The sequence below is a fragment of the Oryctolagus cuniculus genome, chromosome 3, assembly GCF_964237555.1.
Source record: "Oryctolagus cuniculus chromosome 3, mOryCun1.1, whole genome shotgun sequence".
Classification (NCBI taxonomy): domain Eukaryota; kingdom Metazoa; phylum Chordata; class Mammalia; order Lagomorpha; family Leporidae; genus Oryctolagus; species Oryctolagus cuniculus.
In genome coordinates this window covers 118,210,157-118,235,321 of record NC_091434.1, presented here as the reverse complement: position 1 = coordinate 118,235,321, position 25,165 = coordinate 118,210,157, and the positions used below count along the sequence as shown (strand labels likewise).

Below are 25,165 nucleotides of genomic sequence, written 5' to 3'. Positions count from 1 at the left end.
TCCGGCGCCCCGACCGGGACTAGAACCCGGTATGCCGGCGCCGCAAGGTGGAGGATTAGCCTATTGAGCCACGGCGCCGGCTCCGATTTTAAATTCCTTTCTCTTTATTTTTGTCTGGAAAGAGTTATTTAAAAAGTCTTGTCCTTAAGATCAGAAATCCTTTCTTCCACTTGGTCTGTTCTCTTGTTGACGCTCTCAACTGTAATTTTTATTTCATTGATTGGAGTTTCTGCATCTAAAATTCTGATGAATTCTTTTTAGTGATATTTATTTCTGTTGAGTTTCTCATTCATATCATGCATCCACTTTCCCCATTTCTTGGCATTGTCTGTCTGTACTCTTGCATCCCACTGAGTTTCCTTAGGAAACTATTTTGAATTACAAAAAATTATTTTGAGTTACTTTTCAAACATTTCATAGATTTCCTTCAAATTGAGATCTATTTCTGGAAAGCTATTGTGTTCTTTTTGAGGTGTCATGCTCCCCTGCTTCTTCGTGTTTCCTGTGTCCCTACAGTGACATTTGGCATCTGATGCAAGAGTTCCTTCTCCATTATGGAGCAGTGTTTATTGGAAAAAGCTCTTTGGTTTAGAGGGAATGTGAGTGTCAGGTGGGTGGTTCCTTTGGCTTTGGTTCTAGGTGACCCCAGAAAGATAATCTGAGCGAGTTCACGAGCTGCATATAGTGCTGACAGTGTCTGTGAGTGGCACAGTTGTCCCGTCTCTAAATAGTAGTATGACCTTAAAGTGGACAGGGGCTTCCAAAGGTGTGTGTCTTCAGAGAGTTGGGTGTCAATCATGATGGGGCTTGTGGTAGCAGTAGCCATATTCCTGGTGCAGTGGGACATAGAGAAGGCTGTCCCCTTTGTCTGCTAAGCAAGCCTGAGTGATGCTGAGATGTGTGGCACCAACTACTGGGGCCCGGGGCATATGTGATGTAGATGGAGAACTTTCCCAGTAAAGTGATGCAGGGGCTCATATCACCAAAAGTTGTAGCACTGGGAGAGATGAAGGGGACCTTGGCCAGGTCCCACGGGGTGAACACAGTTTATGATGGGGGCTGTGTACTGACAGGTGTGGGTCTGGAGGACTGGAATGCAGGTACGGTCTGCACGAGGTCCTACAGGGATGTTCAGGTGACGCTGGGGACATAGAGCTAATAGTCACAGTCACGGAGGGGCAGGGCAGGAAGGGGACCTAGGCCAGGTTCCGTGGGAAGCAGGTAGGTTATTCTAGGATTGTGCCATGGGTCTGCAGGAGAGAGAACCTTCCCCAGGTCCCAGAGGGCAAGGACAGGTGTCTCTAGGACTTAAGAGCCAACAGTTGTAGTCTCAGGGCTGCAGGATACAGTGGAGACCTTAACCGGGTCCCACATTTCACTCACTGGTTACGCTGGAGACTGTGCACTAAACAGCGTCTGCAGCAGTGGAATGAAGACGGGATGTCCCCAGGTCCCATGGGAATGAACTCAGGTGAGTCCCTGGACCATAATCTGACAATCTCAGTCCCAGAGCTGCAGGACTCAGAGAGTATCTGACCCAGGTCCCACAGGTTGATCACAGGTTATACCATGGAACGTGCAGCGGCTAAGACAGCAATGAATCTCTCAGCAAATCACCTGTTCACTACCCAGGAGTCCTCGTTCAGCTCCCACAGGGAGGCCCTGCGAAGGTGACACCACCAGCTCATCCGGACAGACCGATGAGGACTCTGGACTCGTGAGCGGAGGAGCTTCGGTTTCGGCTCCAGGTCTGAAGCCCATGCTCTGGATCCCCATCGTGCGGCAGTTCTCAGAGCAAGGCCTGACCCTGGGTTGCCCCCAAGAACGAGGCTGCAAGTCCTCCTCCCTAGGGAACGCCAGCTGGACTCTGTGAGGCCCAGGCATCTCCCGGGGGCAGGTGGTTGTCTCAGGGCTGCAGGCAGAGTCTGTCTGGCCAGTGGGTGTTCGACACGTTGATGCTCAGCAGTGGGTCCCAGGGTGGGAGGAAGTGATGCTGATCTGAGGCCTCTGGGGATCCTAAATGCGCTGACACACTCCCTGGCTCCTGGCTCCTAGACGGCAACCCAGGCGACTCCGGCTTGGGGACATCGGAGGAGCCCATGACCCAGGCTCCTGGGGGCAGTGGCGGGCCTGTGAGCGCCTCCCTCCACAACGCGTGTCATTTTGGTTTCACAGCTGCTGCCACCCCAGCAGCGAGGGGCCTTCCAAGGGAGAAAGCCTTGGCCACACCTGGCCTCTTCCTAAGAGGGGGAGGCCAGGAGAGATGCTGGCCCGGCACGGCTGGGTGTGTTCCATTTTGATGGCCCAGCCTGTTTTAACGCTGTGCCCTGAAGAATGTCCGATCCCACAGTGATAAAGCATCGGCAGCAGCTCCTTTGACGGCTGTGCTAGCACACGCTGCAGATTCCCTGCGCCCCGGGGTGGCCAGGCTCAAAGGCGCCTAGTGGGCGGTGAGTCAGTTTCCATCAGGTCTTCGCACAGCGATGTAACCACGGCTTGTCAGTTTCCCCACTTCTCCCATCAGCCACATCTGGCGCGAGGGATGGACAAATGGATCCCAGAGCCCGGCCCCGCTGCGGCCACCGCTGCTGCCAGCTAGGACACACGCAGTCCTGCGGCACATTCCCCACCGCGCGTGCGCACACACACCCTCTGAGCCGCCCTCCGTTCCCGGCTGCATTTCCAGCGCGTGGTGAGCTCTGATGGCTGGGGCAGGTGTGGGCCAGCGCTGAGCTCAATGCCGGGAGCCTCTCCCCCGACCCGGGCCCAAGGGTGCCCGCTGTGTCTCGGTCTCAGACCTGCACGCCCTCTTGCTCATTTGCTGGACTTTGAGACCCGTGTATTTACTGTGGTCGCCACACCACGCCAAACATCTGGAGGGAAGCCGGGGGGAAGTCCAGCAGGAATTTAAGTGTTTATTCAGCTCGGGAACTTTGAAAACCAAATCAGGCAAATGACCTCATTAGCCAACAACTGCTGGGTGCTGCACAGACCTAACACCAAGATGTAATCCCAGAAAGGTGTCCCTGCCTCGCCCCTCCCAACAGCCCAGGGACCTGTCCAGGAGGCTGTGGGGTCCTTGGGCTCTTTGGGGGGTCGATCTGACCCATCAGTGTGGGCGTTCACCCAGCACCTCCAATAGCTACCACCGAAACTGAGAATCGAGGCCTTTCAGAGTCACAGGGGTTGCTGGGGGTTGTCAGGTCCCCACTGGGCCTCAAGTTTATTGTCAATGTTTATCTTCCTCTAGCCGCCTCCTCTGCCTGCTGGATCTCGTTACTTGGCGCTTGCCATCCTGTGCGCCACACACCTGTGACTGTCCCACAGCTTCCTGGATGACATCAGCCCCAGGGTGAGGGGGAGGTGGGAGGCCCATCTGCCCCAGGATGAGTCAGCAGTCACTCCTCTGACCAGGGTGGCTCCCTTTGGTTCTCCTTCAGGAGAAGTCAATCAGAATTCCTGGAGAACTGGAGGCTTAGCTCACGTTAAAGATAAAAACAACTTTTAAAAAAATTATTTATTTATTTGAAAGGCAGAGTTGTAGAGAGAGAAGGAGAAACACACAGAGAGAAATATGTTCCATCTGCTGGTTCACTCCCCAAATGGCCCCAATGGCTGGGACCGGGCCGGGCTGAAACCAGGAGCCAGGAGCTTCTTCCGGGTCTCCCACGTGGGTGCAGGGGCCCAAGGACTTGGGCCATCTTCTGCTGCTTTCCCAGGCCATAGCAGGGAGCTGGATTAGAAGTGGAGCAGCCGGGACTCACACTGACACCCGTATAGGGTGCTGGCATCACAGGCAGCAGCTTTACCTGCTGCACTACAATGCCGGCCCCATCTTGAAATTCTTAGCCATCGGCTCTTTGGTCTTGTATTTGGAAGCGAAGTCTGATGGGCCCATTGGGCCTGCCGTGGGCAGAGCTATGGGGCCTCGAGCACAGAGTTCCGGGAGGTCCACATCATTGGAGAGGTCAGCAGCGCCCATGTGAGTGCAGTGCGAGTGAATTCCACCTGCGACTGAGCAGTACCACAGCCCCGAGAGGCCATGCTGCCCACGTGACCCAGAGCTTGTGTCCAGCGCAGGACGGAAGCTGTGGGGCTCAGGGGAGCGCAGGAGCTACAGGAACCTCATCACATCCTTTCTGCACACACTCCTTCCCGGTCTTGGGCAGCGGCTGATCCTGGCAATGATGCCGAAGAAGAAAGGCGGGAGACACGGCAGCCCCGGCTCTTTCCTGTTGCGTCTTTCCTTTCTCAGAAGGAAGCCGAAGGGAGAGAGCGTGGGTAGGACATGCACACAGCAAGGAGGGAAAGAGCAAGAGGGAGATGACCGTCCCCTGTCCATGCACCAAACACACGCGGTGCAGACGCGGTGAAATGTACATTGTGCAATTTTGGTCATTTCCCCATTCGAGTTAAATAGACTTCAGTTTGCCTTTAAAACTGCCTGCCATTGTACCGTAATAAAATCAGTGGTTAAATGCACACTAATAATGTTACAGTTTTACTTTTGTTTCCTCAGAATGGCATGAAATAGCAAACCAACAGGCCCTGAGGCTAACAGAGAGAGAGAGAGAGGCCACGCAGACAGGACATTGCTTTGTTTATGAAGCAGTGTCTCTCCTGACACTCATCCCTGCCCTTTTCAGCGAGGGCACACAGGGTCATCTCGCACTGGGTCTCAGCAGCTCTGCGGCTCACCCTGCCAGCTGCACCCTCAGGCCCCCCCTCCAGCCTCACTTCCTCCTGCAGGTGTGGCCCTGGCTCTGAGCACCTTGAACTTCCATGGTTGTACCAAGAGACCTGGCGTTCCGCAAGCTGTCGCTCTCGGCTCCCGTTGTCTTTTTATTTTCTTTTTTAAAATATTTATTTATTTGAGAGGGAGAGTTATAAACAGAGAGAGAAAGGGATAAAGGTCTTCCGAGGCCAGCGCTGTGGCATTGTGAGCTAAACCTCCCCTGTGGCACCTGCATCAGATATGGGAAAGCAGTAGAAGATGGCCCAAGTCCCAGGGCCCCTGCACCCACGGGGAAGACCCAGAAGAAGCTCCTGGCTGCTGGCTTCGAATCAGCCCAGCTCTGGCCTTTGCAGCCATTTGGAGAGTGAACCAGTGGATGGAAAACCTTTCTCTCTGTCTCTCTGTCTCTCCCTCTTTCTCTCTATAGCTCTACTGCTCAAATAAATAAATAAATAAATATCTTTTTAAAAAAAGAAAGAAAGAAGGAAAGATCTTCCATCTGCTGATTCACTCCCCAGATGGCCGCAACAGCCAGAGCTGGGTTGATCCAAAGTCAGAAGCCAGGAGCCTCTTCCAGGTCTCCCACGTGGGTGCAGGGGCCCTGGGACTCAGGCCATCTTCTACTGCTTTCCCAGGCCTTTGTAGAGCACTCGATCGGAAGTGGAGCAGCCAGGACTCAAACCGGTGCCCATATGGGATGCCGGCACTGCAGGTAGCAGCTTTTCCCGCTACTTCACAGCGCCGGCCCCTCCCATTGTCTTTTGCTCGTGCCATCTGACTGCCCCTGGAGTGTTGGGAGACGCCCACAGACTGTGCATCGGGAAAGTTCTCAATGAAAGAGGTCAGAACTGCATTTAAGTTCCATTGTGCAGCATAGGCACGCAGTGAGCGCTTGCTGAGTGCCCTGGCCCGGGCCCTGCCCCGCGGAGCAGGGATGTGACGGATGGCTGCTGGCCCACGGAGATCTGGTCTTCAGCCCTTTGCTCAGGAAACCCCCTCTGCTGGGCTGGCACACAGCAAGCTCCGGCTCTGGCTCTCAGGGATCAGCACGAAGCAGGAAGATGACCGGAGGGCCCAGAATGTCAGAGGTAGGAGGGGTTCAGACAGAAAAGGCCCGCGTTTTGTGAAGGAAGAAGTAGAGACAGCAGGCGTGAGCAGCCGCCAGCAGAGGTGCAGTGCAGAGCTCCTGCCTCCCTGCCATCCATCACCACCGTCTCCCCTGCCTGCTGTTCCCCGTGACCTGGGGAAAGTGACCCCACCCCTTCTTGGGGTGAGTTTATGACCCAGGCTAGCCAGTCGGCCCATCCTAGCCTGCTGGGTCTAATGACCGATTGGAGGGCCGGCTGGCCCACCCAGGCTGCTGACCTTGGCTCCCACGTCCAGCAAACCCAGCTGTTGAGGCTCAGGGTCAGAGGGCCTGCAGTCGCCCTTCCAGGCTGGTGCTTTGGGCAGGTGCCAGGGAGACGGGAATGAGCCCACCATACTTGTCTGATTTCCCGAGACGCCCTGGAAGGTTCCTTCCTGAACTCCTCCTCCTGGTCATACAGAGGAGGGAGGCAGCTGCAGGGAGGCTGGAGCTGCAGTCTCCATCCTGGCCAGGGCCGGGGCTCTGCATGGCTGTGCCAGAGACAGGGCAAGCCCTGGGAGCTGTGCAGTTAGGAGAGACTTCGAGAGGTGGCAGTGCCCACACATGACTGCCAGGATGGACACGGGGCGGACTGGGAAGGTAGGTCACCCCGCTGGAGAGCAGGTGCAAGGGCCCCTGGGCAGGCTGACGGAGGGGGTCTCTCACCAGCTGGAGACAGGGAGCTTGTTGAGCCCAGAGCCTTGTGTGGAGCGCCTGGCTCCTGGCAACAGGCAGGCTGGCAGTGCTGGGGGCAGCAAACTGGAGTCCCTGGGGCTCGCTCCCAGCGTGCAATGCAGATACCAGGTTCCCTGCAGTAAGCAAAGATTCCCTTAGTTCTTTTGACCCATTCTTTGGCCAAGTCACTTCACGTGTCTTGAGCCTCCATCTCCCACTCTGTAAAATGGGCATGTACCCTGCTGGGCTTCTTGCCGGGTATTCACTGAGTCCATGGGCCTGGCACAGAAAACTGCTTCTCGCTCCTGGGTTCCCGGGTCTCCGCCCAGCATCCTGTACTCCTCTCTGATTTGCTCTGGCTTTCCCTGACTGACCACCGCCCCACCCCCTCCCCCGTGCACTGTCTGCCTGGGGCTGAATGGAGCCCTGCAGGGCGGGTGAAGCAAGTCCACATGTCTGTCACCAGGCACTCAATCTCCCCAGAGGACATTCCTCACTGCAGCAGTAATGCCACCAGCTCCAGGGAGCACGATTGCACCACAGCCGGGAGCCTTAAAGGGCCAGCTCCCAGGCACTGTGTTCAGGCCAGGGGAAAGGTGGTGGCGCCGGCCCAGGCTTCTGTGGGCACGAGCGTATTAGCAACAGCGGCAGCCACTGCAACAACAAACATCACTTTGAGAGCCAGAGTCCAGGCTCTGAGGTCACACAGACTCTGGCACGTCCCAGTCGGGCCACCTCGCGGCCATGTGGCCTTGGCCAAGCCACTCCCGTCCCTGTCCTCTCCAGTTTGCCATCTGCCTCCCAGGACCATGGCGAGGACTGGAGTGCTGAGAGCCCCAGCGGGCATGGCTCCTTCTCACGTCACCGTTGTTGGGTCCCAAGCGGCACGCACAAGCATTCTCCAATTCTCCCCCTTGCGCTTGCCTGCAGTTTCCCGAGGGAACGACCATGGCTCTCTCTGATTCCAGAGAGAAAGAGGACCAGAAAACTGGCTTGTTCTGGGGGTATCCTCAGTGGGCAGCATGGGAGCCTGGGCACTAGAGTTATGCCCCCAGGCAGGGCAGGGACTGGCTGGGCTGGAGCATCGGGGGTGGCTACCCTGCCTCCGGTCCACCTGCCCAGCAGCCCACAGTCTGCTGACTCCCCCCCGGGCACCGGGCTGAGAGCCAGCCTCCCCCCAGCACCAGGTGGTCACGGCAGAGGAGCATGGGGCACGAGCTGATCTCCGCTGAGCTCCACCGGGTGAGGGAGGCCCTGGCACCCCGATCGGCCCCCAGCTCCAGCAGGGTCTCGCCTTGGAGAAGGCGAAGCAGAGAGTCAGAGAAGCCCTCTGCCTGCCCAGACACCTGGTCGCTGGTAGGGGTGTGGCTAGCAGTCCAGCCTGGCCAGCTCTGAAGTCCGTTCTTTCCAGTTCCCAAGTGCAGGGCTCAGTCTAAATTGCCCTCACTCCCAGGAAAAGAACAAAAGAACTCAACACCTGGCCAGTCTTCTGGTCTGTAAAAGACAACATTTTTACTGATGGCAGCCGACTGGCTGAGGCCACAGCAGCCAGTGGCAAGAGCCTGTCTCTTGCAGGTGACTTTGCCACCAGGTGGCCCGAGAGGCGGGCGTTGATCTGTCGGGGTGGGGGTGGGGGGCTCACACTACCTTCAGCAGCGCCTTCTGAAATCGCAGAGGGGTTTGAAACAGGAAAATACCAGCATTTTCAACTCAGAAGCAAGAGGCTCCTATTAGAGAAAGTGCAAAAAATACCGAGAGGTGGGGTCAGGCGCTCGTTCTCTCCAACCCAAACGGGACCTTTAACTGGTTTGTGATTTCTCCTATGGGAGCTGTCCATCTGGGTTTCCGCAAAGATTCCTTGAGAGCGTCCCTGTGAGGCTGTGAGGAGCTGGTTAAGGTGAAGTCTCTGCCCTCGGCTAGTTCACTGCGTGCAAGGGTGGAAAGTTCCTAGTATTTTTAATTTGAAAATCCAGCAGCTAAAGACTTTTAATCGACACCTAGTAATTGTATGTGTGAGCAAAATGCCTGTGTCTCTCACTGGCGTGCCCGAGGGTGATACCTGGCCCCAGTGTTCTGCTAACTGCACCTGGGAGGCCGCAGGTGATGGCTCATGGGACTGGATTCCTGCTACCCACAGGGGAGACCTGTGTTGAGTTTCTGGCTCCTAGATGCAGCCCAGCCCAGCTTAGCCCAGTGCTGGCTGCTTGCATGCATTTGGAAAGTGAATCAATGGGTTGCAGCTCTATCTGTCTGTCTACTTCTCAAATGCTTTTTTAAAAGATGTATTTATTTATTTGAAAGACAAAGTTACAGAGAGGCAGGGGCTTGTTCACTCCCCAGTTGGCTGCATTGGCAGGAGCTTCGCTAATCCAAAGCCAGGAGCCAGGAGCTTCTTCCAGGTCTCCCACGCGGGTGCAGGGGCCCAAGGACTTGGGTCATCTTCCACTGCTTTCCCAGGCCACAGCAGAGAGCTGGATCAGAAGAGGAGCAGCTGGGATTTGAACCAGAGCCCATATGGGATGCTGGCACTGCAGGAGGCGGCTTTACCTGATACACCACAGTGCCGGCCCTTCAAATGTTTTTTTTTAAATTATAATTGAATCTATAACTCATAGATTATAATTTAATTATAATTTTTAAAAAAATCACATGTATTTATGGCGTATATGTGTTTAGTCCCATGTGTATAATATGTGAAGGTCAAACTTGAGCAATCAAATAATCTTGAACATTTATTTGTGTTGGAAACATTAAAAATCCTCTCTTATAGCTATTTTGATATATACATTATTGTTAACTACAGTCACCCTCCTGGAGAATAGAACACCAAAACTTATTATCTAACTTTTAAAAGGATTTATTTATTTGAAAGGTAGAGTTAAAGAGGGATCTTCCACCTGCTGGTTCACTCCCCATCCGGCCCACGAGAGACCAGGAAGCCTAAGCCTATTATGCAAAGCAGAATGAGAGACAGAGAGAGCTTCCAGCAGCTGGTTCACTCCCCAGCTGGCCCTGATGCTGAGGCTAGTCCAGGTTGAAGCCAGGAGCCTGGAGCTCCATCTGGGTCTCCCACGTGGGTGGCAGGGGTCCAGGTATTTGGGCCGTTATCTGCTGCTTTACTGGGAGCAGGAGCAGGGAGCTGGATCAGAAGCAAAGAAGCCGAGGCGGGAACCAGCACTCTGATATGAGATGCTGGCATTGCAGGTGGCGGCTCAGCTCACGGCATCGCAACCTCGGCAGCCCAGCTGCAATTTTTATTTTTCCAAATATTTTCTGTTTACGGTTGATTGAATCTGCAGCCATGGCGCCCAAGGACACAGAAGGCCAACTGTGTACACTATTTTTTGGAAACAACCTCTAAATTTTTTTATTTGTATATTTCAGTTCTACAGCTTCCTCTTCGCCATCGATCAAATGCCACCCACAATCATAACATAACAGGGTTGCTATCACATCTGATTCCCCGTTGTCAACAGAGAAAATGGTACTACAGATTACATTTGCCTTTCATCATTGATTTGCTGAAATCTCAGCCTAGGAAAATGACTTTAGACTCTGTTTTAGCATTTGAGCTTGATTTCAGATTTTGATGGGAGCATTGCAAAGCTGCTACAGAGAGTTCCTTTTGTATGAGGACACTTCAAAAACTCATGGGGGGGGGGGCGGCGCTGTGGCGTAGCTGGTAAAGCCACTGTCTGCAGTGCCAGATCCCATATGGGCACCAGTTGAGACCTGGCTGCTCCAGCTCTCTACTATGGCCTGGGAAAGCAGCAGAAGATGGCCCAAGTGCTCATGCCTCTGCCATCCATGTGAGAGATCCGGATGGAGTTCATGGTTCAAGGCTTTTGGCCTGGTCCAGCCCTTGCTGCTGGGGCCATTTGGGGAGTGAACCAGTAGACAGAAGATCGAAGATCTCTCTCTCTCTCTCTCTCTCTCATCTCCCTCTCTTTCTGTCACTCTGCCATTTAAATAAACAAATCAATATTTTTTAAAAGAGAAAATTTAAAGTCTATCATTTCTCTGATAATTAAGAAGCAGATGAGTGTCAGTTGTTTCTTTGATTAATGATCAGCTGGATCAGTTCCCTTTTGTTTGCCAATAGTTTCTTGCCTCTTCTTACTATTGGTTATCTTTGCTTCTTGAAGACCTAGAAGGGAGATACCTGGGTTCCGGCTGGGGGGGGGGGGCGGGGAATGCTCTCCTAACTCCAGGGGGCCTTGTGGGTCTCAGTCACCCCTTGGATGGTTGTCAAGTATTGGATCTGGGGGAAGTTAGCCTGGTAGCATTGCAGGCAGTCCCTCAGTGGGGAGGGGCGGCCGCTGCTCAGCCCCCTTCCCCACATGTCCCAAGCCTGCCTGGGGTAGGGAGCCCAGCGCTCCAGGTGAGGGCCAGCCCATATGTCTGCCTTCCTGCCAGTGATCTCACACTGCCCCTCCACCCTCCCTCCAGTGCCTCTTCCAAGCTCCCCAGGACCCACCACCAGCAGGGATGGAAGCATCTTCAAGTTCTTGCCAACTCTGGTGGCCAGAGAGCGCTACCTGCAGCACTGCAGGGAGGAGTCATCCAAGGCCTGGTCTTGGCTCCTCCCCAAGGGCTCCACTGGTCAGTTTCCTTGGCTCCTCCCCAGGGGCTCCCCTGATCCTGGGGTCACACAGTCAAGGCTAAGGCAGTGCCAGCTGCCACAGCACACTGCAGAGGAGGCCCAGCCCTGGGCCTAGTGCACAATGGGGCTGGCTGGCTCAGTGGGGAGCATGGGGGTGCAGCCGTTGCAGGCTCCCTTGGCTCCCCACAGCAGCCATGGCCCTGGGAAGGCTCAAGGTAAAAGAGCCGCCCCAGGAAACTGTGCCATCCAGTCCCTGTGTTGTAGCTACAAACTGAGGCACGACTGGGAGGAGGCCCCTTGGCCCCAGGCCCAGGCTGCCGCCAGGGCTCCAGGCAGACTGGAGTAGAAGCTCACCCTCGGGCAGGTGGGCACAGGTGCAGACAGGGTGCAGCAGACAGAGAAGAGCCAGAGGGAGATTGGGGGGGGGGCACAGCCCCCAATAGTAGCTGCAGGAAAGCAGCACCTGCTAAGCATAAACCGTGTCCCAGGGGTGGCCACTGGGGTCTCCAGACAGGACCAGGTCTTCCTCTCTCCGTGGAGCCCTAAGGAGCCAACTTTCCACCAGGCTTCAGTGGAACTTGAACTTCCAGGGGCAGGTACTGTTCGCCCCCAGCCCCACGCGGACAGCTTCCCCAGGAATGAGGAAGGCTCTCCAGCCTTGGACAACTCCAGGGCCACTTGAGGCACTGAAGGCTTCAGAATAACTTGGGGGAGGGGCCAGCTCGCCTCTAGCCAGTGACACTGCCAAGTGCCCACCATTGCCCTCCCTGCAGGGAGCAGAGGCGCAGGGCTGGCCGGGAGCCAGGCGGGAGGGACAGCCAGCTAGCTCGAGACCTCTGTAGGCTCTCCGTCTTCTCATCATCGCCGTCACTGTCGCCGCCATCCTCACTGAAGGAGGGCTCACAGCTGCACACCAAGATGGCCCTGTGGGAGCTCTACACGACCGGCGACCGGTGGAAGCCCTACTCCCTCGCTCCCAGGCCCTGCAGCGTGAACGCCACCTGCAGCCAGCTGAGAAATGACGGTCTTCAGGCCCCATCCAGACCCAACTCCCTCAGCGTCTGGCGAGATCTGTGCACGCTTTTACATCCGGGTAGTTTTGGATGCACAGCGAGGTCGGGAAGCAGGTGCAGAGAGCCCCCACCGTGATTCTGAGTCTGCAGAGGTCAGAGGCTGCTCTTGGCCCCGCCTCCCGTCCCCCCCCCCCCCCACCCCATGGCTGAAGCCCACAGGCGCTTCCGCAAGCTCCCCTCTCCTGTGTGGGGAGGAATGATTTCACGGGCTCTGGAGTGGCTCTCGTCCCCATGCATGGGCCATCTCCTCTGTGGCTGATGCACAGTCACCCACATCACAGACATGACCCTGGGATTCTCGCCATTCTTCACGAGGTAGGTTCCATTAACCCCTCTCACAGACGAGGAACTTAAAGCAAACTTAAAGCAAACACAGAACTTAAAGCAAAACTGGGATTTGAACTCAGACCTGCCCCATCTAAGCCAGGGGCCTTTCCTTATTGGATTTTGGAGGAACTGAGCAGCTGCAGGCCCGGTTCCAGGAGCCCTGACCCAAGTAGCTGTGGTTCTCCAATCAGAAACCGCTCGGGCTTTCTGGTGCACGGGTCTTTGAGGGAGAGGGAGGCCGGCTCCCTTGAGGACACTTGGGGTCAAGGAGTGGCCCAGAAGCACCTGATCCAGGGTGGCCACCCAGACGCATGTGCCCATGGTCTGAACCGGTGGACAGAATGTTCTGGCAGGGGCAGATTCCCAACACCCAGTCGACTGAGACACGTGTCCCTCTGAGATGGGGTGGGGCGCAGGCCAAGGGGCAGCAGAAATCCAGTGACCAGAGGGATGGGGGACTTCTGGAAGGCCTCCGGCTTTCACCAAGGGCCCTTCCTCCAGGAAGCCTTCCTGAATTGGGGCCTGCCACCCTGTGTGCTCATGTGGTGGCCTACCTACAAGATGGCCGCCTACCTACCAGATGGCCTCACGGGTCTCATGAGGGTCATGGAAGCATCTGGTGGGCAGAAATTCGGGACTTGCATGTCCCGAATCTGAGTCCTGGTTCCACTGGTTCCCAGGAGCCCAAGCTGAGTATCAAGTCCAGGTTCTCTGATGTAGGATATTTTTTCCTTAAGGTTTGTTTATTATTTATTTGAAAGGCACAGTTACAGATAGAAGAGAGAGAGAGAGAGAGAGAGAGATCTTCCATTCACTGGTTCACTCCCCAAATGGTTACAATGGCAGGGGCTGGGCCAGGCCAAAGCCAGGAGCCTGGAGCTTCTTCTGGGTCTCCCATGTGGCTACAGGGGCCCAAGCACCTGGGCCACCTTCCGCTGCTTTCCCAGGTGCATTAGCAGGGAGCTGGATCAGAAGTGGAGCAGCAGGGACATGACAGCCACAGCACCAGCCCTGAACACAGGCATTTTAACCAGCAGCTTAAGTCCAATCACTCGCACCATGGTTTTCCTGTTTTAAATACAGCACTTCCCTGAAAGGCAAAGGAACTTTCTGGGCCAGGGACAAAGACTGCAAAGCAGAGGTACCAGGCAGCTCAGGCCAATGCTGCAGAGCCGGGCGGGATGCGGGGCTGGGGCTTAGTGCTCCGTCGGGACAGTGGATACAGCCTGGGGGCTGAGCAGGTGGGAAGCTGGAAGGGAGACGTAGCAGAAGCTAACACCCTGGAAAGGCAGCCAAATGAGCCTGAAAACTCCAGCCACCGGCCCAGGAAATGGAGTGTGTCCCCTCTGCCTGGGATTAAAAGGGCCTTGCGGGAGAATTTGAAAGTTCAAGCTTATGCTACCCAGAGGTGTGGGCTGGAGGGTCACCGGCAGCCTGCCCCAAGCAGGAGGAACCCCAAGCTGAGAAATGAACATGAAACCCAGCGCAGAGAGCGCCAGAGAGAGACAGCCTGGGGCCCTGGCGGATCGGGAAGACACTGCCCCGCAGAGCCGCTCCCTCCCCCAGCCCCGGGCTCTGTCTGCAAACACAGCCCCTGCAGAAGGTGAGCTCACTGTTGGCAAGGAGGCAGAGCCGGACAGCACGCTTGGCACGGGCTGCACCCAAGAATAGAAACACGAGAACCACCTGAAGGACACTGCGAAGGAAGTCTGCCTCGAATCCGTGCAGAGGAAGACAAGGAAAGATCAGGACTCCACAAAATAAGACAGAAATCAGCCAAAGGGTCAGCTAGAACTGCAAATGCAAGTGTGGCCACTGAAATGCAGAGCCATGAGCTGCCGAGCTGGACTGAAAGGAATGGGAAAGACGGCGGGGACTGGCCACTGCGTGGACGTCTGAGCAGGCGCTGGGAGTCCACGGGTCCCAGACTGCAGGCTGAACAAGAGCTACATGTCTCTGCATGTGTGCATGTGTGTGTAAATATGTGTGTGTATGTGTGTGTGAACATGTGTGTATGTGTCAGTATGTTAGATTGTGTGTATGTATGAGAGCATGTGTGTGAGCATAGGTCAGTGTGCATGCAAGTGTGTGTCAGTGTGATTATAGATGACTGTGTATATGTGTGTGGTATGTATGTGTGAGTGTATGTCAGCAAGTGTGTGTGTGACTGCGTGAGTATATGAGTGTGTGTACATGTGTGTGAATGTGTATGTCCACATGTATGAGTGTGTGTGATTACATATGAGTATGTGAGTGTATGATGTGTTTGAGTATGTATGTGTGTGAGTATATGAGTGTGAGTGTATGACTGTGTATGGGAGTGTATATGAATGCATGTATGTGTGTGTATGTGACTTGTGAGTATATGAGTATGTGTATATGTGCATATAACTGTGTGCATGTGTGTATATGTGTGTATGACTGTATAAGTATATGAGTGTGTGTATTTGTATGTATGACTGTGTGTATGTGTGTATTAGTGTGTATGTGTGTGAATGTATGTGACTGTGTAAGTATATGAGAGTGTATATGCATGTATGACTGTGTGTGTATGTGTGTATATATGACTGTGTGTACATGTGTGTATGGCTGTGTGTGAGTGTATATGAGTGTGTATGTGTGTGTATATGTGTGTGTGAGTGTGTGTATGTGTGAGTGGCTCTGCCTGGGGCTGTTGGCTATAGGAGGGCATCAGCAGTGCCGCCCCAGGGTCTGCGAGGCTGTGGGCCCTGTGCCCACCTGAAGGGTGCCCAGACACTGCTCAGGGCAGCTCCGTGCAGCTTCTTTCTACTCTCGCTCTTAGACCTCACGGCTAAAATCACGAGGTGTGTGCCTGGCCATTCCCCAGCCCAAACCTGTGGTCACTTCCTGGCCCCCTTCAAGTGGAATCCAGACTCCCTCCACGGCACAGCTGAGCCTCCTCCCCCTCCAACCTCAACCCTTGCCCCTCTTCCCTTACCACATTCCAGCCACAATCAACCACAGGGCCTTTGCATGTGTTTTTTCTCCACTTGATTTACAACGAGGTTACATGCATCCCAGGAAACCCATCATAAATTGGAAAATACCCTAAGTAGAAAGTGCATTTAATTGAGGCCGGCGCTGTGGCAAAGAGTTAAGCCACCATCTGCAACATCAGTATCCCATGTGGGCACCAGTTCAAATCCTGGCTGCTCCACTTCTGATCCTACTCCCTGCTAATGGCCTGGGAAAAGCAGCAAAAGATGGCCCAAGTGTTTGGGCTCCTGCCCTCCATGTGGAAGACCTGGAGGAAGCTCCTGGATCCTGGCTTTGGCCTGGCCCAGCCCTGGCTGGTGCAGTCATCTGGGGAGTGAACCAGGGGACAGAAGCTCTCTTTCTCTGTGTCTCTTCCCCTCTCTGTATAACTCTGACTTTCAAATAAATAAATAAATAAATAAATCTTTAAAAAGAAAAGAAAATGCACTAACCCACTTGACCTTGCACACATCCCCGGCTCTGCAGCATCCGCTACCGCCCCCTGGGGGCCACAGGGTCGATTGGGAACCCCTCTCCCCATGGCTGCGCAGCACCGCAGAGAGGATGGGACAGTGAGCACCAGCCTGGGAAGCACCCAGACTCAGGATGCTAAGGTCAGCTTCCACGGAGCGCGTGTCGCTCTCACACCATCGGAAAGGCTCGAGCCCATACATGAGAAGCGTCTCAGCCGGGGGCTGCAGGTGCTGTCTTCCTGTGGCTTTCTGCAAGACCCGTGCTGCTCTTTGTTTCTGTGGGACAGGCCCTCGGGGGCCACTGCCTCTATCCCTCCCCGAGCCATGGCTTCTGTCCCAACAGTGTGGCCCTCTCGCGGGAAGCCCTGGCCGCCATGTTGTCACACATCAGGTGTCACCTTACTGCCTGCTGTCCCCCATCCCACCCCACTCCCCGGCTCCCACCAGGCCTGTGTGCATCCCAGGAGGGCCGAGCTGCACCTGCACCTTAAGGGCATAGATAAGGGGGGCGAGTAGAAGAGACTAAGTGAAACCCGAAACAGAAGTAATGGTGAGGCCGGTGCCGCGGCTCACTAGGCTAATCCTCCGCCTTGCGGCACCGGCACACCGGGTTCTAGTCCCGGTTGGGGCGCCGGATTCTGTCCTGGTTGCCCCTCTTCCAGGCCAGCTCTCTGCTGTGGCCAGGGAGTGCAGTGGAGGATGGCTCAAGTGCTTGGGCCCTGCACCCCATGGGAGACCAGGAAAAGCACCTGGCTCCTGCCATCGGATCAGCGCGGTGCGCCGGCCGCAGCACGCCAGCCGTGGCGGCCATTGGAGGGTGAACCAACGGCAAAGGAAGACCTTTCTCTCTCTCTCTCTCACTGTCCACTTTGCCTGTCAAAACAAACAAACAAACAAACAAACAAACAAAAAGAAGTAATGGTGAGTCTAAATTGGGGCAGATCAAGATCTTCAAGGTTTTACTGAGAGGCTGGGCTGAGCTTGCCTCCCAGGCTCAGGCAGCTCTGAAAAGCTCAGTCAGGTGTGCAGGGTGTGTTCTCTGTGGGTGGGCTGCCCCTTGCCTCGGACCCAGTACCCCGCCCCCAGCAGGGGAGGAGTAAGAAGGGCTGGGGCAAGCAGGCAGGGGTTTCACCTGGAATCCCAAGCCCTCCGTCATCCTCACACGTGTGCTGGATGCTGGTGATAAGCATAAAGACACAGGAGACTTCTGGGAGGTCAGAGCACCCAGTGCCCCCAGAGCACCCAGGAGGGAGGGATAAGGTCTTCCCACAGACCAGAGTGGCCACACCCCCTGTGTATATCCCAGGGAGATGAGGGGGCTGAAGGGTGGCAGGGGTGGAGGGGCTCAGGGCACAGATCTGCTAAGCTGTGGCTGAGAGTCGGCCGTGCGGGGCTGACAGCATGCCCGCACAGAGGGTGCCCACAGAGGAACTAGTGCATCCTGCATCTTAATGAGGGCATGCACACGTTCACTGAGTACACACGGAGGGCCTTCCACATGCGTACTGAGAGACGAGCACTCAGGTACACGCGCCCACATGCCACGCACATGTGGGATGGACGTGGTGTGCATGGGAACATGCGTGCAGGGCTGATCTGCAGTCATACATGCAAGGGCCCAGCCACATCTGCACACAGTCCACATCTGTAGCATGCTTATGTGTACACAGACCTTTCAAAAAAGACTTATTTATTTGAAAGGTAAAGTTACACAGACAAAGTTGGAGAAAGAGAGAGTGCGTGTGCTTCCAACCACTGTGCCACTCCTCAAATGGCTGCAAGGGTCAGGGCTGGATCAAGCCAAAGCCAGGAGCCAGGAACTCCATCCGTGTCTCCCACGTGGATGGCAAAGGTCCAAGCACCTGGGCCATCTTCCCACTGTTTTCCCAGGCGCATTAGCAGGGAGCTAGATGAGAAGCGGAGCAGCCAGGACTCAAAGCATTGCTCCTATACAATCGGGCATTGCAGGAGGTGGCTTAACCTGCTACGCCACAGCAGCAGTCCCCATACACACCTCTAAGGCTCATGTAAACAGGGGCACATGGCACAAGACACAGTGCGCACACGTGTGTTACCGTAGCAGCTGGCAGATCTGGGTGTCAGGTGTGTGTCTGTGGACCCACTCCAGCCTGTCGTGTGTATGCACGGCTCTCTGTGTCCTGAACTCCATCCAGAAAGGAAGACAAGCCGGAAGCCCCCCTGCCCCGAGAGGTCCGGCAGGACAGCGGGGCCCTTTCGCCTTCCTCCAGCCACGTTATTTATGTGAGCAGCTGTAAACAATGAATCTTCCCTGCGCAGCGGCCGCCTGTGTGAATGGGCAGGTTCTCTTCTGGAAGCAGGTGATGGCGTCACTGCCAGAAGGGACACGGTGTCCCACATGGGAGCGTGGACGGGCGGAAGGCCACGTCCGTAGCAGGAAGCAGCCCTTGGCCAGGAGAGGGACTCTCTGAGGCTGCTGGCGGCCCAGCCATGGCTTGCCTGGGCACGGCTCACTCACACCCAGCCAGGAAACCAGGAGCCCATGGCGGCAGGGCCAGCGAATCCCAGCTCCTCTCACCGCCTCCATGGCCCCAGCCTGACCTCCGGGACCCTTGTATTCAGCAGTTCCTTGTGGTGTGGAGTGCGGTCAGCCACGGCTGTGCCCTGCCCAAGGGAGCGGCCCCTCCATGAGACAGCCCCGTGGGCTTCTCCGGCGCCAGATGATAGCTGGCCCCTCCTCTCCCAGGCTTCAGGATTCTCAAAGAACTGGCTGTGGCCCTGGGTTCTTCCCAAGACATTTCCTAGGGGTGCACCACCCAGGGCGAGACAGAAGCCTGGCTGAGCCCTGCTCTCTGGGCGGGCCCCGCGGATGGCTGGGGCTGAGAAAGATGGAGGTGGCCCCAGGGGAAGAGGGAATGGATAGTGGGTGGTGTCTGGTCTGGCCCCTTCATTTTCCATATGCAGTATAGAGGGGGACACACACGGAGCTCCCACCCACTGGCTCCCTCCCCCAGTGACCATGATGGCAGAGAATGGCTCAGGTCAAAGCTGGGGACCAGGAACTCAATCCAGGTCTCCTGCATTGGTGGCAGGAGCCCAAGGACTGAAGCCACTCCTGATACCAGCATCTGCATTAGCAGGAAGCTGTAGTCAGGAGCCAGAGCCGGATGCCAAGCCCAGGTCCTCCTGTGGGACGCACAGGCATCTTACCTGCTAGGCGAACACCTGCCCCTCACTCCGCCTTGTACCAGTCTCTGAGCAAGCTGCTTTAGCTTCCCCGGGCCCCATTTCTCTAATCTGCAAAATCTCACGTGTCTCGCGGTGTTGATGAGAAAATGAAACAACACTGCTCTGTTGCAAGCGGTTGCTTCAGCAACCAGATGGCCCTCCGTGAACATTTATTTCACGGCAGAGATGGAAAGGGCCCAACAGCCTAACTGGCCAGGTGTGTTTGTTTAAATGTGGGGCACACGGGATGTGGCAGAAGATGGTCCCATCTCAATGCCACTTTCTGGTTTACTTGCCCGGTGGGCCCCTCCCCCATCAATGCCGGCATTGGCCACGTGATCCAATAGGCTAACGAGATACCAGGCCAGGCGATGCGAGCAGAGGACTGAGCGCACCTGCACCCCGTGGACTTCCCCTCCGAAAGGGCTTCCGCCTCCTTGCGAGGAACAGGGCTGCCGGGGAGGCGCCTGGCCTGGCGGTTAAGACAGACACATTCCATACTGGAGTACCTGGATGTGATGCCTGCCTCTGGCTCCAGACTCCAGGTTCCTGCCCACGCAGACCCTGGGAGGCGGCGCTGATGGCTCAGGTCACTGGGTCCCTGCCGGTCACAAGGAGACCTGGGCTGAGTTCCTGGCTCCCAGTTTTTGGCCTGGCCCAATCCTGACTGGTACAGGCATTTTGGGAGAGAACCAGGGGATGGGAGCACTCTGTCTCTCAAATAAATAAATCAGTTGTTTCGTTGGGGACTCCAGAGGCTCCTGCCAACAGCCCTAGCAGGGTGCCGGACAAGAGAGGCCATCCTTCCTGTACCCCCAGCCCAGCTCTGCCTCCAGATGACAGCCGTCTGCCAATCAGTGCTTTTAAGTCACCAAGTTTGGGGCAGTTTGTTGCTTGGCGCCAGGTAACTGGAAGTTCCTGCCTGCTGTGCAGGGTTACAGAGAGAGTCAACAGGTGGGCCAAGTGCAGGACGCGGGCCCTGCCTTCTCCAGCACCTGCGTCTGGTCAATCTAGACAGTCTGAATGTCAGAGGCCCTGGGAGAAAACACTGACTGGTTTGGGAGACGACTCAGCATGGTAGCAGCAAGGGATCCTTAACGGCACTGGTCTTTCAGAATTCTGGAAAGAGGGAGGGTTCCCAAGGCAGGCAGAAGGATTCAGAAGGGAAAGGGCAATCAGCAGACAGAGGGCCCAAGCTGTGAGGTCAGAGGGAACTGGGTCGAAGCCTAACTGGCCTTGGCATTGACAGAGTCTTTGCACAAGCTGCCTGACTAGTGAGCCTCAGTTTCCACATCTGAAAGATGGGGGCAAGCTGCTGCAGAGGTCAGAGCAGACGCCCCACACACATGGCTCCTCCAGGCCCAGGGTCTCCTAGGGGGCTCCAGGATGCACAGCCCCCTCTTCAGGGGTCTTGCACAGACTCAAGGCAGCTGGATCAAGCCGGCATGACAGCGGGACAGGGTCAGGAGGGACAGGAGGAGGAGGAGGAGGGATTCCAGAGCCGGAAGGAAGCTGGTTTGCTGTCCTTTCCAGAAGACCTGGTTCAAAGGCAGCTGCATCCCCTCGGAGGTGTCCCTTATCCCAGCCCCCCCGACTCTGTCGGCAAGAACCCACGCCTGTACCCTTTGTATTTGTACCTTCGATGGCTGACCTGTGGCCAAGAGCCATGTGTCCCACCCCCACCCCCGGCCAGCCAGCCCTGAGCTCCCCAGTCAACCACATGAGAGCCCACAGCCAGGCCTGGGAGGGGGCAGCGGGTGCCCGGCCTCTCTTCCCATCCGCCCCCTCCTGCAGCGAGCACCCACCATGAGCTGGTGCTTCCGGCCTTCCACATCGACAGTCATCCACGGGGTCACTGCACTGCGTTCCAGCAGCTGCCGCATCAAAGCACCACACCCTGGGTGGCTTAGCGCAGCAGGAAGCGGCTGTCTCACTCCTGGAGGCTCTGGGCCAAAACTGAGCTGTCAGCCAGGCTCCGCGCCGGGGAGCCTGCAGTGGGATCCTGCTTTGCCTCTTTCAGCTTTCTGCTGTGGCTGTCAGTCCCGGGCGCTCCTCGCCTTGCACCTGCCTGGCTCCAATTCCCGCCTCCGTGTCACATGGTCTGTGTGTCTGTCACTCTCTCTTCCAAGGCCATCAGCCATATTGGATTAAGACCCCACCTGACTCCAGGAGGATCTATGCAGCTTTACCTGGTGACATCTGCCAGGACATCACAGGGTCCAGGGCTGAAGGCATCATCCCCCCTTTTGGGAGGCAGACGACTGAATCCACGACAGGTATACAGTAAGCATGCCTTGGGCCTTGCTCCATGGCAAGCAAACCAAAGCAACCGTGTAATAATTAAGTATTCACTTGCTCCCTGGCCAGCTCTGACACATTTTCCATATATGAATGAACTTACACTTCTCTCCCCATCCCATCCTGGATCCACCTGCTCCTGGCGGGGGGCCAGTCAGCCAGTAGCAGGCACGTTCCTTGACCACAAAGTCCCTTGAATGGAGGCAGGAAGGGGCAGTTTGGCGGCATCCCCCAGCCCCCGAGGTAGCAGTGCCCCGGCTTGGGCCACCTCTAGCCGTGATTGCCCCACGGCCGTGACAGATGTCTCCAGGAGAAGGCCCCGCGGTCAGGCCGCAGGACAGGGCGGGGCTCATCCGCCGCCCTCCCCCTCGGCCGCGGATTTCACACCCAGGAAAATAATTTCCTGGTAAGGAGATTAGAAGACAAGGCCGGCTCTGGAGAACAGGATGGGGCCGGGCGAGGCAGGAGAGGAACAGCGGGAGAGGCCGGGGGCAGGCGGGGGCGCGGGAGGAAGTGTCACTGTCAATCAGGGCGCTGACCCATCTAATCCAGCCTCCCGGCTCTCCTGATCCCAGGGACAGATGCCGAGTAAAAAGGTGCAAACTCGGCGGGCCGGGCCCTCCCCGCAGGCCTGCAATACGGGCCCCTCCGTGGAGAGCCGGCTTAATCTTGCCAAGAGATAAGCTGTCCAAAAGGCGCTCTGCGCCGCGCCCGCGCGCTTCCGCCGGCCTCCACCCCCACCCCGCGCGAGTCGCACTGCACACCGCGCACCGCAGATCGGCCGCGTGTGAGAGGTGGGCCCGGGGGGCCTGCCCGGCCCTCAAGGGCGGTGTCGCACGCGGACTTTGGGCTGGTCAGTCAGCCAGCGTGACGGATGAGCTCACGGCCCTGAGGAGCCATGGGAGGCAGCTCCCCAGGACGACGCCACCCCCAGTCTGTCCGTCCATCTGTCCATGCGTTGCAACGGTCAGGAGTGGATCTGCACAGCAGCGGCTCCACCCGCGTCCTGTGCAGGTGAGCACCAAGCCCAAGACGGAATTCACATCTCCCTGGGGAGCTCTTCACGCACTCCTCTTCCCTGCAACCCTCCGCAAGCTTCCACGGCCTTGCTCTGACACCAGGAAGTGGCTCGTGCCCCGGAAGTACTGACGCTTAGTGGGAGGTGCACCAGACCGGAAGCGGAAGTGGAAGCGACCGGGGGCCCCGGGAATGGAGACTGTGGTAGTGTCAGAGGGGCTTCCGGGAGGCCCGTGGGTCCTGGGGGCCCTGGGGTGCCTAGGGCCCTGGGAGACTTCGTGTGTGACCTCGACGCCCTTTAGGCCCTGTGGCAGAGCTGTGAAGTCACAGCCTGCCTTCAACTGAGCCTAATTCCATTCAGAAGTCCTTAAAGTTTTCCGTTGTTGCTCTGGGCGGCAGTGGCAGCCCCGCGGTGGGGGAGGAAGTGGGCAGGAGGTGTCCGCAAACTTCTTAAGCCTGGCCCTTCCCCCAGAGCCGTGGGACGCGGCTTGGCCCGAGGTGAGCCTGCAGCGTCACCCTGGAGTGCCTGCCACTGAGCACCCAAGTCCGGCATTGCAATATCTGGCTTCCAGGCTGCCTCTGGCTCCTGACTCCAGCTTCCTGCTAACGGATCATGGGAGGCAGCAAGGATGGCTCACACGATGGCGTGCTTGCCACCCCTGTGAAAGGCCTGGGCTGCTTTTCCTGGCTCCTGGCACCAACCTCGGCCTACCTCCAACTATTATGGACAGTTGGGTTATGAACTGTTATGAACCAGAAGGTGGGAGCACTCTCCCTGTCTCTCAAATAACTTTTTAAAAATTAACTTATTTGAAAGTTACGGAGTGAGAGGCACACACACACACACACACACACATCTGCTAGCTCACTCCCAAATGGCTACAATGGCCAGGGTTGGGCCATGCTTCAAAACACAGCAGGACCCACGCGCTTGAGGTGCCTCTCGGGTAAACCCACCTACTGCACTGCCATGCTGTAAAAACGCAGCCTGTGGGCTTAGCACTGAGGTGCCACGAGGAAAGCCACTTCCTGCAACACCAGCATCCCATATGGGCACCAGTTCAAGTCCCGGCTGCTCCACTTCTGATCCAGCTCTCTGCTGTGGCCTGGGAAAGCAGTAAAAGATGGCCCAGGTCCTTGGGCCCCTGCACCCATGTGGGAGACACAGAGGAAGCTCTTGGCTCCTGGCTTTAGCCTGGTCCACTGCTGGCAATTGTGGCCATCTGGGTAGTGAACCAGAAGATGGAAGATTCTCTCTCTCTCTCTCTCTCTCTCTCTCTCTCTCTCTGTAATTCTGCTTCTCAAATAAATAAATAAATAAATCTTTATTTAAAAAATACAGTATGTGGCATTATGGGCAGCAGCTAGAACTTGTAATGATATCACCGAGATGTGCATTGATTATGCTACCCTTTTCATCATTATTGCAGGGTGCGTGCCTTCTACTTACACAGGGGAAGTTCACTGTCAGGCAGCCGACCATGTTATGTGGGCAGCAACCTCATACATTTGTTCATTGCGTCTCCCAAATGCATCAAGAGGCCACGCTGAGTGATAGACCCGCCCACCGACATGTGCACAGGTCTCCACGAGGGTCACTCAACTACACAACAGCCTAAGGACCCATTTCTCAGAGGCCACCAAGACTGTGTGTGACACCAGGGCTTCTCAACAGAGTGCAATTCCCCCGGTGTCTCCCGCGAGCCAGGGGCAGACCCTGGGGGATGTGTCTGGGCCATCAGCTAGCTGGCTCTTCCGGACAACCTGCAGCTCCAGGCAGCTGTCCCCAGGCCCGGGAGTGTGCTGAGAGCTGTCCAGAGATAGGGGGGATGAGGAAAGTCCCAAAAGCCATGGCTGGTGAAGGGCTTGGCAGCGTGGGAGGTAGGGCAGGTGTTTGTGGGGACCTTTCCCTACCAGGCCTGCCAGGCTGGCACTACTGTGCCCAATTCACAGATGAGGACACTGAGCCCAGAGTAGCCGTCCATCCAGTGTCCCTTGGTGACAGTGCCTGGAATGGGTCTGAGCTCAGGGGACACCCCTTGGCTGATGGAATGGAGGGGATCCCGAGTTTGAGTGGGCCAAGAAGATGAGGGCGGGGTTGACACCAAGTCTGTGAGGGGCAGAGCCTTGGGGGCGAGCCCAGCTGAGGCAGAGGGGCCTTGCTACCCACTTCTGTGTACAACGGGAGAGGCGGCCCCAGAGTAACTCGGGTTGGGAGGTGAGGGTGGCTTTGGGGTAACCCAAGTGAAAGAGGAAACAGACCTATGCACATCCCCGCCCCAGTCCAGCTGTGCTGCTCCACAGCTGTGACCTTGGCCTCTCCGTGACTCAGTTTCCCCACTTGTAGATTAAAGCTGCTCTCCCCTTGCAGGATCGCTGGAGTTTTAAGTAAGACCACGGATGTAAAATGTACAGCCTGGCGCGAGGCCTCCAGTGGGCTCCTGGGAAGTCCTCTTCCTCCTCCTCCCTCTCCTCTTCTTCCTCCTCTTCACCAGGACATTATCTTTCTTTGTGGGCCTCCCTTGAGCACAGGGCCAGGACCACTGGCAGCCTGAGGGCATTGGGTGAGGCTCAAGATAGCAGCAGGGTGGGCATCAAGGGACAACTCTAGCATTTTTTATGAAAACATTTACC

The 25,165-nt window shown here is 56.4% G+C and overlaps 1 long non-coding RNA gene across 1 annotated transcript; it reads right to left on the bottom strand.

The window, feature by feature from the left end:
- Window positions 1–2,700: 2,700 nt before the first annotated feature.
- Window positions 2,701–22,738, bottom strand: LOC138849184 (uncharacterized). The gene is made up of 3 exons (XR_011387614.1): window positions 21,022–22,738; window positions 8,184–8,263; window positions 2,701–6,670 (listed from the first exon to the last, which is right to left on the bottom strand). It is a non-coding gene; the product is annotated as an uncharacterized lncRNA (long non-coding RNA).
- Between the last annotated feature and the right edge of the window lie 2,427 nt (window positions 22,739–25,165).